At 44.5% G+C, this 15,348-nt stretch overlaps 1 long non-coding RNA gene across 1 annotated transcript; it reads left to right on the forward strand.

Annotated features, from left to right (window-relative positions):
* Window positions 1-327: 327 nt before the first annotated feature.
* LOC127597479 (uncharacterized) lies at window positions 328-5,649 on the forward strand. The gene is made up of 4 exons (XR_007961664.1): window positions 328-425; window positions 573-669; window positions 4,018-4,131; window positions 5,341-5,649. It is a non-coding gene; the product is annotated as an uncharacterized LOC127597479 (long non-coding RNA).
* Window positions 5,650-15,348: the final 9,699 nt, after the last annotated feature.

Below are 15,348 nucleotides of genomic sequence, written 5' to 3' on the forward strand. Positions count from 1 at the left end.
AAGTCCCACCGACTTGTTGTATCGTCCTGATATTTTGCCCATTTATGTCTAGCACCCTTTTGCAAAACTCACCCAAAAAAATACATCCTTGGTCCCTTTACTTCCACACTTGGTGATGCTGTTTTTTTCTGTAATCCAGACAAACCCACATATTAAAAAACATCCTGCGTTTTGGGGAAGATTTTGACTGCACTTGTGAACACGCGCAAGTGATCTTTTCAGTGCCACAGTCAAGTAAAAGTGAAAGTGTGACAAAAGAAATCGGCTCATGAATGAATCCCTTATCTAAAGTATCGCCCCGATCTTCCCCGTTATACCCATTAGGTCTGTTTTAAGGTGACGCCAATCCGTGCAACAAATTAGCAATGGAAAACAGCACGTAATCGTCCTGGCGGGAAATGGACGGTCATCGAAGCCGCTATAATGTTGAGTATCTCCTTCATTGTATTCACCGCGGTAATGCGATATGTCACACTGTTGCTAATACACTTCTGCGTGCTGTCATCGGGGCTGTAATGCTTATCTTGCCCGCGTTGATGATCTGCCCTCTTGTCAGGGCCAATTATACTCAGACGTGTCACGGAGGCAGGCGGCTCGGCTGCTATTACTGGAAACGGAGGGATGACGTGAGGCTGCCACCGAGTGTCTGGCCTCTCCACCCAAGCACAGGTTAGCAAGAGCTGAACTCAATCTCCTCTGCTGAAGGTCAGCGTCGGGCTACAACCTATTTGCAGGCTAAAGTATGCACGGGTTGTCCAATGACCGCCCGTTCCTTTTTATGGGATTGCTTAAATTTCGCGATTGTAAACGTCAACGTTTACATCGCCTCTCGTGTGGCAATACATGCATTACCCTTTCACATCGTAGCTCGCGTTGCACTTGGTATGTATTCCCTATAAAAACAATCCTACTTGAATCTGACCTTGGAAAGCTCATAACATGACTGTAATGATATTTGACAGAACGCAATGTTTAACTTTATCCCATGTTAGACTGCAGACATGCTTGTCTATATGTTTGCCCTTGGCTTTGGTTTGTCTGCCCCTTGAAAATATCCACATTGTGGAAGAAGAGCTACTTCACCCTAAGGACCATTCCTCTGCCAGCGATTCCAAACTTTAGGTGTAGAACGCAAACTGTCAAGTTTACCTCAGTGCATCAAAGGTGTTGAAGGTGCCATCAGACTGCGACAATCAGTTCTCGAACGGGGACTTTGTAGTGTTTACCTTCAAGCCGTGTTTGCTTCTGAAACAAGACGGCTTCCCAAAATAAAACTCCTCTTTGTGACCTTCCCTTTCCGCCAGGTACAGCAAAGCCTTATTCTCTGCCAACAAGGACTCATTACTCCCTGTTTTAAAGGGAGCTTTCTGGTCTAGGAGGCCTCATTACAGCAAGAAAAGACACCCATGGGACATGCAAGAAAAGAAAACGGCAAAGACCCCCCTAGGGTAATAAGCCTACAAAACTTCTGCGAAAAAGAACTTGCCGTGTGTAAAGCGAGCAGCCCCCCTGCTGTTCCATAGGAGAGGTGTCTTTGAGGTGTGGAGATTGTATGACTCAGTAGTCAGAACTTCCAATGCGCATAAAACTGATTAGCACTGCTCAGAGCTTTAGCGCAGCAAAGCAGAGACTTTGACACCTTTCCAGTTAAAGGCTGCTCCATTGAGAATATTTAACGAAATGGCGGCGCTTATGCGTCTTGACTGTCTATGCCAATTAAAAATCCACTCTTGAAATCAAAAATACCCCCCTGCCCCCCAGCCCAGTGAATGCAGAGTTGTATGTCTTTGATAGTTAATAACTTGGCTTCTGAATCCACAACTATGGCTCCCAAGATTTTACAAGTCCATTTATTTATAGTTGCCTTCCATAGTCTGACCTGCTGGGCAACACTCAAAACACAGCTGCTCCCTGATTTTGGACCAAAAAAAAGCCAGTCTGAAACAATAAACTTTGGACTTGCAAGTTTACTTGAGAGGAAAACATGAAGGGGTTCTCCAACTCAAAATTGAATTTTCCCACAGAGTCTCGCAAACGGGTTTTGTTTCGGTATTGCTCCGAGCGGCGATTCCCACGTGAAAGGCATCAGCGAGCGGCCCCGTGGTGTCACTCTCGCTAAGAACAGGGAGAAAGTCCGCCACGTCAGTGTCACGACCCCGCGCCGCAGGCGATCTTATCCACCCACGAATGGCCGTGTAACGTGTCAGTTACACGGCCTGGACTTGATCACTGTACACACTGGCCAACACTTGGTACTGCTGCGGGCGGTAAATATGTTCATGGAGTGTGAGAATGGAAGTTTTTGCAGTTTGCGGTCTAAATAGGAGATTCACACGTAAACATAAGTATAGAGAGTACTTTGTGCTAGTTGAACTTGGCTCATGAGCCATTCAACTTTGTTGGAAAATAAACAGTCGAGAGATTGACCCAGAGTTTTACAGCTGACATTGAGTCTGCTTTTCGAGGGTGCGGAGTGAGGGGGGGTCTGATCAGTTATAAATGTCGGCAGAGGTCGGCATTCCCAATACAGTGGCAGATGGTGTCTCCATAAGATTTAGTAACTCGTGTCATCTGATTCCCTCCTGAGGGAGTTCCTCGGCCCATTTATAGCATTGACTTCAATCTCCTCTGTAACAACAGAGAGGTGGCCATAAAACCGTGCTCCTCATGAAAATGCTTTTGTCCTGCTATGTCCAATGCAATTTTTATGTTTCTCAAGTCTACCTGGACTTTAATCATTTAGTGTAAACCCTTTATACCTCCTGTGTGTAAATGTTAATGGTGGATTTTATTATGCAGAGTATCACCTCGGTCACATAGAGGGGGTCCCCCGGTTTATGACGGTCCTAACCCCAAGGGCACGATTTCTGTGGACAGGTGCCCTTGCGATCGGCATCAGAACAAGCACATCTACGTTTTTGTGCCAGGGCAAGTCTAGTTTACAGCGTTTGAGACTTTGTTGCGCCTCGCTCGGCATTCCACCGGTTGGAGATGACGTGCCTCCGATGCGCGTACGCTGTCCCCGATTGCCCTTGTTATATGCAAGGCCGATGATCCGCAAGGGGAGAACTTGCAGTATATATAGACACATTTTGCATGCGCCAATCTTCTACTAGACGTCAGTGAGTAAATTTCGGCTTCTGCATTGTCACGCAACCGTGCCTTGCTCACCCAGATTTCAAATATATACTGTATGCATATGTAAAATAATTCTACAGAAAATTCGGATCGCACTACACAAACTAGGACAGTACACAGTGCAATCCTCGAAAGGTCATTTCGAAACCACAGAATAAAAAATGACATTTCTTTTACTAATTGTAATGAACACACATTACACATGATTCTTTGTTTTTATAATAACCAAGGAAATATGTGCCTGGCGGATGATCAGTAAAAGATCTAAAAGCATTTATTGTAACGTGGATATTTTGTTCGCCATTTTTGGCTAGCCCAGTACCACACGCTTATCATCTTGTACCGGAACCCATTGGAAGAGGAAGCCCGCTCACACATCTTCCTTTACATGCGGTGTGACCTCATCTTATCAAATATTATTACAGTGAGCACTTGGAATTTGTTTAAAATTTGCACAATTCTTCTAGCATGCTCCAAGACCTGTTTAAATGACTCTAATTTGAATAATTTGTGTGATATTTCAAATCAAATTTCCATTTATTTGAAAACTCCAACTGCCCTTGATTGCATTTATGATACCTCGATCCATTGGCTGTGCACGGTGGGAGAGAATGCATGTGAGCCAAATCCATTCACACTTCAACAGGTTGCGTTGAGTCATCGGGGACTGTTTATTGACGGGCCTTTAACATGTTGTAGTGATTTTAATTGATCACCCCCGGAGCTTTGCAGGCTGCAAGGGTGCAGGGGAAGCTCGAAGGGTGGAGGAACTTAAGAGCCATTAGGCACAAGTGCGCGAACAAATTGTTGACGTGAACGGATTATTGTGGCTGGTCAAGCCTCAAAGAACACTGATCGCCGTGATTGTCGTTGCACCAGGAGCCCTCCGAGTGCACTGACGCTGCCAAAACATTGAAGAGACGTGCGGGATTAAGTGCAACTGGAGAGGGTTTCCTCTCGCCGGCGCCGATCAATGGGCCGCTGCCGAGCAGTGTAAGTGGCTTTATGTTGGCTCGGGTTCTTCTTCATTGCCCTAAACTTATTAACCCCTAAACTAGGATAGCTACTTGATGCCAACAGCGCTACTGAACATTAATTCATTAATCAGACAAATTTAGTGGGAGCTATTTTGGTAAGATTCAGTTTAAGATATTTTAAGGCATAATTGGTCATTTGTTTTCTTTCATTCTTGAAAGGAGATGCATTAGGCAGCTCACAAAAGAGATACAGTGGTGCCTCTATTAACGAACGTCTCTTCGTACGAAATTTTCAAGTTACGAAACGCCTCAACAGGAAAATATTGCTTCTTGTTACGAAAGAAATTTCAAGATAGCCATTAGCCAAGGTCGCCATTTCTTTCCAGAATCAATTCATTTCGTAAGTAGAGGAACCATTGCACTTGGTTCTATAAGTTCATACATAGACCCAACTACTGTCAAATATATACAAGCAATTAAAATCTGTTAAACAAAATATCTTGCCTTCAAAAGATTTTCCAAGGGAAAAAAAAAATATCAAAAGATAGTGTCTCATCAGTGCCCCCCCCCAACCCACACTGTCAAAGAAACACATGTATGCTGCTCCGACTTGGCCAAAACAATAACTCGCAGGGCCTTTCATTTGTATTTATTTATTAAATTGTAATTCTTGTTTGCTCTGCTTTCAGGGTTTTTGTTTATCGCACAGGACCAAAAAAAAAACACTCAAGTGACAGAACATTGCCAAATGCCAAAGTTGGGAGCGCTTAGAAGTAAAGGAGGCAGAACTGACACCGACTGATTTAGCAAATGTCAAGCAGTTATCTTGAGCAACAAGCACCACAATCACAATTGAAAAGCTCACTTTCAAGTAGATGTTGAAAGAGGATTAAAAAATATATATATTTAAAAAAGGATGTTTCATCTACTTTTCTGCCCATTCTGCTGCAGTCCATTATTCAGAAGATTTCTGCACTTGTGTTTTTATAATGATAGCTATAACCTTGATATTCCAGATTCCTTGAATCAAACACGAGAAAAAAAATATCTGTGGAAACTTTGTACGCTGCTGAGAAGAAATGTGAACAACAACAACACAGACGGCATATCGGGAGCTGTCACAGAGTTGTCAAAGAACAGTGATGCTGACAATTGATTCATGTGCAAATGTTCCCGCTATCTGGATGGCAGTCAGAGTATATAAAACTCCGTTTTTCCTCGGCAGGAATGACAGGATGCAGCGAGTCAAGACAACAAAGCTGTCACAAACAGCTGTCTCTGCTGACAATTATTAGATTTATTTATTGACAGTGATCAGGCAGAAGCACTTCATGGGAAGCAACGATAGGAACATCCTCGCCCGCCAGACGCCATCGGACACGTATGGTAATGCTCCGCAACACTTCCACTCGATGGATGTCGTCAATTATTTCCTTTTTTTTTTTTCAAATATAATGGTGCCTCTACTTATGAAATGAATTGATTCCGGAAAGAAATTTCTTAACTCAAACTTTGTAAATCGAGATGTGTTTTCCATGTACCGTATTTTCACGACTATTCGACGCATCGTACTAATGGCCGCAGTCTCATTAATGCGTGACATTTCTGTATTTTACACATACACAGGACGCATCGTACGAATAGCCGCAGTTTTACAGTGGTAAAACATACGCCAGCTTAAACATACGGCATGCATGCGCGCACTCTAACACGTTAGCTTGAAGCATACGGTAGCATGCCAAGACATACAGATAAGATAAAAACACGTTTTTAAAAAGGCAACGAAAGCAGAACTGAGTTCGGGTGTATTTTATTTAGCCATCGTACAATGTTCTCACGTTTTCGATCAATCATCACCCAGAAATCCATCAAAGTCCTCATCCTCTGTATCAGAAGCAGAGGACTGCACATCTCAGTTGTCATTGAATGCATCACATGCTAGTGTGAGTTGCTACGCATTGCCGAGCGGAAAGAAGGAGTAGCAACAGCAAAGTCAACATTTCTCTCGTGTGAAGCTTTCCCACATTTGAAAGTAAAGAACAGAGCGAAACATGGTGGCAGCGCGTGTGTGTGTGTAGAAAGAATTGAACAATTGTGCAAGTACCGTAATCCATCAAAAACGCCGCGTTCCCTCTCGTTGTTGCGTATTGTGGCGTAACTCGCCCAGCGCTGCCTCTCACTCTTTGTAAAGTTGTGTTTGCCATCGATCATTGTTCCCATGCTGTTCGCAACTTTACTTTGAACGCCCGGTTGATGCCAATGTCCAGCGGTTGGAGTTCTTTAGTCAAGCCTCCGGGAATAACGGCAAGCTCAGAGTTCATTTGCTTGACTTGATTTTTCACCGCTGCTGTGAGATGGTCACGCATGCCAAAAGCATAACCGGTGGCTTTAAGTTTTAACTGAGCTTCGTAGGCATGTCTCTTTGTCGAATTTATTTTCAGGGGTTCTTAGAAACCAAAACCGGAGTTGTTTTGCAACAATGCACATTGCCACACGCTATACAAGTGTTGGTACTGGCTTGAGGCGTCCACGTACACGCCCACCCTTCACCATTGGCGGACTAGCTTGTCTGTCCTCTCTCTCCCTCTCTCTCTCTCTCTCTCTCTCTCTCTCCCTCTCCATATATGTATATATACACGCCCACCCTTCCCTGATTGGCCGACTTCTTTCACAGTCACTTCCGCCTTTTCTCCATATAAACGGCGTGTCGGCTGTCAGTCAGATTTTGGAACTCAGCGCATATAAAGGACGCTCCGCACCATAAGGCGTCCTGTCCATTTTGGAGAAAATTTAAGACTTTTAATGGCGCCTTATAGTCGTGAAAATACGGTAAATGCCCTAATCCGTTCCAAGCCCCCCCAAAATTCAGACATAAATGTTTTCCAAAGCATAAAAATGCATCACGATATATAAAAAATACATGTTACAATTACATAATTGCACAATAAATTAGAGTTGTGCACAATGTAAAAAATAAAGAATAAAAATGATGGCCATTTCACTTTTAACTGCCTCCTCATCGTTTTTTACCCTCTAGTTCCGGTTGTCACTCAGAAATGGTTTTTGCCTGGCTTTTTGTCACGGACTGATCCAAGGGTGTTTGCTTTTGTCGGCTTTTAACAATCCTTCGCAAAGGCAAACATCCGCATAGTGAGCAATCTACGGACTGGTGAACTCTTTATCTGGGTGATTCACATTTTTGTAAAACTATCGGAACGCCTCATGGGCCAAGGGGCGAATGACGAGGGCACTGCATAGACACATATCTATTTATCTATCTAAACACATAGACACATACTATAGAGGTCCCTCTTAGCCAATGGGATGCCAGGGTGACACTCGGTAGTAGCCAATGGCAGACCAGCTATCAGTATGGTGCGTTCAGGTAAACTCGGAACTGCGACTCACGGCTCATTGTATTTTTACCTTTCGTAACTCGAAATTCCTCTCGTAACTAGAAGCAATATTTTCCCGTTGAGGCGTTTCATAACTTGAAATTTTCATATGAAGACCGTTCGTAAGTAGAGGTACTACTGTACATGGCAGGAGTCTTCATTAAATAAGCACGTGTATTACCTTCCGCCAGAGCTCCCAGTCGATTCAGTTGAACTAGGTCACGGAGGAATAACGTAAATTCAACGAAAAATAGCGTTGATATTGAAGATCCACAGTGTTAAGCACATAATGATCAAAAGGCTAACGCCATTATCTTCTGGACCTCCTTCCATGCCATTTTGGTTCTCTCAGCGACAACCTATATGAGCATCTCAAGACCTCCCCTTCAGTGGCTTATGTACTTCTGGTGCCCTGTGGTTCATTTGATGATCTCTTGAGCAAAAGCGACCCGATGAAAGGTGAAAGTAATAACACTCATAACGTGACTTGTTTGTCGGAGAGCATCAAGTGGATGTGACTTGGCAGCGGGGGGACATGCGATAATCCCAGCGGCCTGATAAGCAGTCGCCCCCATCCGGAGGCGGTGGCCCTTTATGTCTCACCGTCTCTCTTCTGTGCCCCACTGCTACCCATTACATAAAAAGGGCTACAGCGTTTGTTCACCGCGGTAAGAGTCAGACCTATCTGAAGAAGTTCATTTGTATTAGAGGAGGCACACAGCATGCCCTGGCCTTCAAACCCATATGCCGAGGGCCACCAGCTGATTTGGGTAACAAGGTTTTCCGATGAGCATTACATTTGGCTAAAGGCGGCCTTTAATTGGCACAGAATACACAGTAATTCATAGGCGGTCGGGTTTTGGAGGACTTTATCCTTTTGTCCCAATCTCTATGGATGACACCTATATATTATCTGCAGCTCTTATAATATTTCTTAGTGTCTTAATGATCAAACACATCCTTGGTAATTGACTCATTTGTCACCTACCCAACAAAAATCCATGAACTAAAAAAAAATTGATATTACAATGCAAGTAGAATAAGATAAGTGAGATGGAACAAAGGTAGACAATGTGCCGTTTAATTTTGAGAATCAAATCCCAAACACCCGGCGTTGTTGACATAGATGTTCCTTCTTCTGTCATAAAGAATCATTACTTGAAAAGAACAAACACAAAACCAACCTTTGAGTGATATTTCGAAAGCACATTTTTTGTTGTTGTTGTCTTCATCCTGCCAAGAAATGGAATTGCCAGTGCAAATTTATGGAGCGAGGACTAGATTGGATCGGATGCCACTTAGCCCTGTCATAGCGCCATCATAGGGATCCATAGCTGAGAAAGCTGTCACATAAATCCAATCGTTCAAAATCAACACTCCCGTGGAACAGGAACACATTTTGTCTGCCGACACAAATCCAGTTGTAAGTAACAAAAGGATAATATTCAATCGCTGACTGTCACACAGGTTCTTGAGGCATGCGTCGAGAATTGTGGCCATCGCTTCCATGCCTTTGTGACGTCAAAGGAGTTGGCAAATACAGTGAGGACTCATCGTCAATAGTAACCAATTTGATTAACCAATTTGATCCACATTTGCAATCCGTTTCCACTTCGTTTCTCAATACCGCGAGTCCTAACTTCACGCTAAAATGTCAAGCAGCTCTTCGCCGGTCTCCGACAAAGAAAGTTTGCCGTGACAAGCCAAACGGGTTCATATCACTACCTCCCACTAAGGTGACTTTTATCTACTGGGCTCGTATGGATTGATAAACAAATCATTGTGAAATTATGCCACGATGGCTCATTTTCTCACGGAGTCCCGGGTGCTGCTATTTTAATCATTACCTAATTGTCGGGCTGCTCTATCGACATCGCAGAGGCCTCGCGCTTGCATTCTGCTGACACCGGCAGGCCCTTTTAAGATCCGGGTTAACCTTTCGATGTCCATCGACGGTCCCCGGGCTGATGATGATTGATCGTAGTGGCCCTCGCTGTTAGATAATACCTAATCAGCGTTCGGAGTAATTTGTGTAAATGAGACCTCATTATTGATGGAAGGCAACTTTAGAAGCTTTGGTGCACGTTGGATCTAAACTAGGAATGGATCAGCAATAAAACTTTGCACCGCACCTTCTGCGGCGACTGCGACAAGAGATTGAGGGCAAAAAAAAGTGGGAAGATGTCGGCCGTACAGAATCTGGTTACAAAATACCTCTCAGGAAAAAATCTCTCGGCAAAGTGACCCTTTGATATAAGTATAGTGGCCATCATTTTTTTTTTTTTTTTTTTTTTGGTCTTTGTGACAGGATTTGAAGCCCTATAAATAACAGCGTAGTACTGTCTTTAGGCTTCTGCTTCATTTGCATGCGTCTTTGACATTTTGAGAATGGAGGGTCATTTGAAAGGGATGTTGGCTCCAGTAGGTGGAGCTCCGCCCTGCCGGTCACAATGCAAGTCTGGCGATCTGACATCATGGCAGAAGGCCGTGATGATGATTGATCATGTTTTCTTCATTACCCTAAACCCAATCAGCACTCGATGTAATTTGAGGAATGACTGCTCATTATTGGCAATTCTGGATTTTAAGGGCTTCTTTAATGCACCTCTCTAAAGGAACCTTTGGGACAGGATTAAAGGATCGATGGTGTTCCTCTCTGCATACACGGGGGATGCTCAGTGATTCTATTTGAGGGTGAAGTTCAAATAAATGGCCTCGATTGTACCATCATTGGACACATCAGAAACATTGGCATGATTTAATGAGCTTCGTTAAAGTTTTTTTTTTTAAATAAATTAGCTGCATGATTGAACTAGAGCCACAGCTCCGGTTTGCTGACAGTGTGCATTACATGAGCAGCAATCTGCACAGAAACAGAAGGATTCTGGGGGGTTTGTTTGGTATGTTTTTGTTTGTTTTTAAGGTTCGCTTTACTTAATTACTCGCTGTGAAATGAGAAACCTAACACAGCACGGTGCTGATTATGACGATCCTTGATTGGATCAATAGTTTATGAATTACATGTACCCAGGAGACAAGAATTTTTTTTTTTTTTCCTGAAGTGAAATTAAGGTAGACTGAGGCTAAACAAATTAAATCTAAATAAATAAATAAAAGGGCTGCTGTTTTTAATGAGCAACTTGTTAAGCTTACAGCTCTTAATATTTATATATTTAACAATAAATTGCTTAGTGCGGAAGATGCATGATGTTTCATTATTTATTCGATTAGAAATTTGTGTCTAATATGTTTACTCGAGTCAAAGGAATCATTTTTATCTTCTATGTCTTCATTAGTGAACGCAACAATAAAACACTCACATTAACTAAAGTAAAACATATAATGTATATCGTGTTCGTGTGTGTGTGTGTGTGTGTGTGTGTGCGCGCGTGTGTGTATACACATATCAATATGCTTTTTGGAATGCTTGGTGGTTTTTTTTGCATTTTGAATATTCAGTATAGAAAAAACATATGTGACAGTGTAAAATGTGTGTTCAAAGCGATTTACAGTGCAAACTGAAACTCCCCCCTCCCACCTCCCTTTTTTTCCTTTTTGGTAATGAAAATTTGTTTTCAGTACCACATGTTTAATTATAAGCTCGGACACACACTTTGTATTGCTCATGATTAGCTATTGATGCTGACCATGAAGATACCGCACGAGATGAATAATCGAAGAGGCCAGTTATTAAAACAGGCATTTGAAATATGGCCACTTAATTAAAATGACAGCGCTGATTACACTGTGAAATGACACTGAGCTTTGATCATTTTGAATATCACCACAGTTGATATTTGCAGCAAATTAAAAATACTTTCCAGACTAGAAGCCGTTACTTTTGTCTTTAAACTTGATTCAAATTCAGAAAACTTTGTTTATCAATTAGAGCTATATATAAAAAAAATCCTCGTCTCACCCCCCCTCGGGTGGTGTGCGTCCCTCATTCAGCTCGGGTCCTCTACCAGAGGCCAGGAAGCTTGAGGGTTCTGCGCAGTATCCTTGCTGTTCACAGCACTGTACATTTCTGGACTGAGATGTCCGATGTTGTTCCGGGATCTGTTGCAACCACTCATCTAGTTTGAGGGTCACTGCCCCGAGTGCTCCAACCACCACAGGCATGACTGCCTTTACCTTCCATGCTCTCTCCAGCTCGTGTTCCCGTGTTCCTTCTTTCTGATGTTTCCATCACTTGGGACCGCTACATCCACTACAACGGCTTTCCTCTGCCCTTTATCTATGATCACGATATCTGGTTGGTTCGCCATTACCATCTTGTCGGTCTGGATCTGCAAGTCCCACAGGATCTTCGCTCTGTCATTCTCCACCACCTTCGGAGGTGTTTCCCATTTTGACCTTGGGGTTTCCAGTCCATACTCCGCACAGATGTTTCAGTAGACTATGCCAGCCACCTGGTTATGGTGTTCCATGTAGGCTTTCCCTGCCAGCATCTTACACCCTGCAGTTATGTGTTGGATCGTCTCAGGTGCCTCTTTGCACAACCTACACCTTGGGTCTTGTCTGGTGTGGTATATCTGGGCCTCGATGGCTCTGGTGCTCAAGGCCTGCTCCTGAGCAGCCAGGATGAGTGCCTCTGTGCTGTCCTTCAGGCCAGCCCTCTCTAGCCACTGATAGGACTTTTTATGATCGGCTACTTCAGTTATGGTCCGGTGGTACATCCCGTGTAGGGGCTTGTCCTCCCATGATGGTCCCTCTTCCAGCGCCTCATCTTCTGTTCCCCATTGTCTGAGACATTCTCTGAGTACGTCATCCGTTGGAGCCTTCTCCTTGATGTATTCATGGAGCTTGGATGTTTCATCCTGGACAGTGGCTCTCACACTCACTAGTCCCCGGCCTCCTTCCTTTCGGCTTGCGTACAGTCTCAGGGTGCTGGATTTGGGATGGAACCCTCCATGCATGGTTAGGAGCTTTCGGGTCTTAACGTCTGTGGTCTGAATCTCTTCCTTTGGCCACCTTATTATTCCTGCAGGGTGTCTGATCACTGGCAGGGCATAGCTGTTTATTGCCCGGGTCTTATTCTTGCCATTGAGCTGGCTTCTTAGGACTTGCCTCACTCGCTGGAGGTATTTGGCCGTAGCCGCTTTCCTTGTTGCCAGTTCGAGGTTGCCATTGGCTTGTGGTATACCAAGGTACTTGTAGCTGTCCTCAATGTCTGCTATTGTTCCTTCAGGGAGTGAGACCCCTTCAGTGCGGACTACCTTTCCTCTCTTAGTCACCATCGGACTACATTTCTCAAGCCCGAATGCCATCCCGATGTCGCTGCTGTAGATCCTGGTTGTGTGGATCAGGGAATCTATGTCCCTTTTGCTCTTAGCATACAGTTTTATGTCATCCATGTAGAGGAGGTGACTGATCGTAGCTCTATTTCTGAGGCGGTATCCATAGCCTGTCTTGGTGATTACTTGGCTTAGGGAGTTTAGTCCTGTGCAGAACAGCAGTGGGGAGAATGCATCACCTTGGTATATGCCACATTTGATGGACACTTGGGTAAGTGGCTTGCCATTGGCTTCAAGTGTGGTTTTCCACATCCTCATCGAGTTCGCAACGAAGGCTCTTAGGGTCATGTTCACCTTATACAACTCCAAGCATTCAGTGATCCATGTATATGGCATTGAGTCATAGGCTTTCTTGTAATCAATCCAGGCTGTGCACAGGTTGGTACGTCGGGAAGTGCAGTCTTGTGCGACTGTTCTGTCAACCAGGAGCTGATGTTTGGCTCCTATGGTATCTCTACCAATGCCCTTCTGTGCTTTGCTCATGTATTGATCCATGTCTCCACTTATCTTAGCCGCAATGATGCCTGACATGAGCTTCCATGTTGTGGAGAGACAGGTTATTGGCCGATAGTTGGATGGGACTGCACCCTTTGAGGGATCCTCCATGATCAGGATCGTTCACCCTTCGGTTCGCCATCCTGGGTGAGTCCCATCCCTCATCAGCTGGTTCATTTGTACTGCTAGGCGCTCATGGAGTGCAGTGAGTTTCTTTAGCCAGTAGGTGTGGACCATGTCCAGGCCTGGTGCTGTCCAGTTATTCATATCTGAGACTCTTTCCTGTATGTCTGCCACTGTTATGGTAACTGGGTTCTGTTCATTGAGGTTGCTGTGCTCCTCTCTCAGGGTCACCAGCCATTGTGCACTGCTGTTATGTGCAACCTCCTTCCCCCATATGCCTTTCCAGTACCTTTCAGTTTCCAGTCTTGGTGGGTCAGCTTGTGGGTTGTTAGGAACTTGCCACTGAGCGTACACTTTCGCAGGTTGTGTTGCGAACAGCCTGTTTACTCGTCTGGCCTCATTCTCTTTCGTGTACCGCTTTCGGCGGCTGGACAAGGCTTGGAGCCTTTGTTTGGCAGTTTCGAGTGCTTCAGGTATGGTCATCTGGATGTACCTCTCGGGTCTCGGCCTTTTCATCACACCTCTCTGGGCCTCCGTCAATTGACTCACATCTTTCCGAGCTGCCTTGATCTTAGCCTCCAAGCGTCTTTTCCATGGTGGGTAACGTATCTCATGGTTTCCACAGTTGCTCTTATAGCCAAGCATCTCAAGGATCATTGATGCTGAAGCGTATATCAGCTCATTGGGTTCCGTGATCGTTACGGTAGGGATCGCCCTCAGCCCTCTGCATTCACACTTTCCATGAGACTTTCAGGTGGTACTTCACATAGCCGTTGTAATCGGTTTCTAGGTTGCCCAGCTTTCATTCTCGCCATGATCTTAGCTTTCAGCTCAGTTGCTCGCTCAGCATTTCATTCATTCGGGCTGGCCACCCAATCTCATCATCTGCATTCATTGGGGCTTGCCTCAATCTGGATTGCCTCCCAATCCTCTGATCTGGCAGCCTGGGGCCCTTCACGTTGTGCCTCATCAATCTCAAGTTGTGACAGCAGTTGCCGTTTGTGGATGTTGGAACACTGAGCTACTAGTTGTTTCGTGGTCAACCGTGACTGTGGGTTTCGAAGTAACCATTTAGCCCACATTCTCTGCATGTAACCCCTCTGACTAGGGTTGCTTGAGTAGTAGCATTCCAACAGAGCCATGTTATCGCATGTCGCCCATCTCCGCTTTGTTCCAGTAGCCCATTTTTCATCAAGGTGCTCGGGTTCCCCAGCACCTGACGCAGACCTTGTTTGGCCGGGCGACGTCTGAGCCGGCATGTCATTCATTTTATTGTAAAAACATAGGATGAGGGTGGTTGATACAGTTTATTAAGATATCCTTTATTTGTCCCACACTGGGGAAATTTACATTTATTCATCATTTTTTCACTTCAGGCTGCAAGTACATATGCAGATAGTCTCGTCATATCCGACCAATGAAATCGCATCACAGTGGTCCAATGAAACTATCTGAGTCCAACTGCAGATCCTGATTGGCGAATTTGCCGCGAGCTTACGAACACGGCTCTGACCCAACCATTGCAAAAGATGACAATTGGCCACTCCCGCCCTGCACATTTGATGAGTCACTATGGACTGCCTATGATGTGAGCTGAGCATCACATCCTGAGACTATACCACAAGCTTTGCTATTTCATCTACAGGAACACAATGAATTTATAAATATGGTTCGATGATGTAGTAAAATACACAGAAATCCCTCGATGTGACCATTTTCACATTTCAGAAGTTCTCCGATGACTCTGCGATTGTTGGCCTCGTTACAGAGGGGGACTATCGGGAGTACAGGGGACTGACGAAGGACTTTGTGGACTGGTGCCAGCAGAATCTCCTCCAGATCAACCGCAGAAAAAAAGTTGGTTGTGGATTTCTGCAGAAAACAGTCCTCACCAGCACCGATGAACATCCAGGGTATGGATAT

The sequence above is a fragment of the Hippocampus zosterae genome, chromosome 3, assembly GCF_025434085.1.
Source record: "Hippocampus zosterae strain Florida chromosome 3, ASM2543408v3, whole genome shotgun sequence".
Classification (NCBI taxonomy): Eukaryota; Metazoa; Chordata; class Actinopteri; order Syngnathiformes; family Syngnathidae; genus Hippocampus; species Hippocampus zosterae.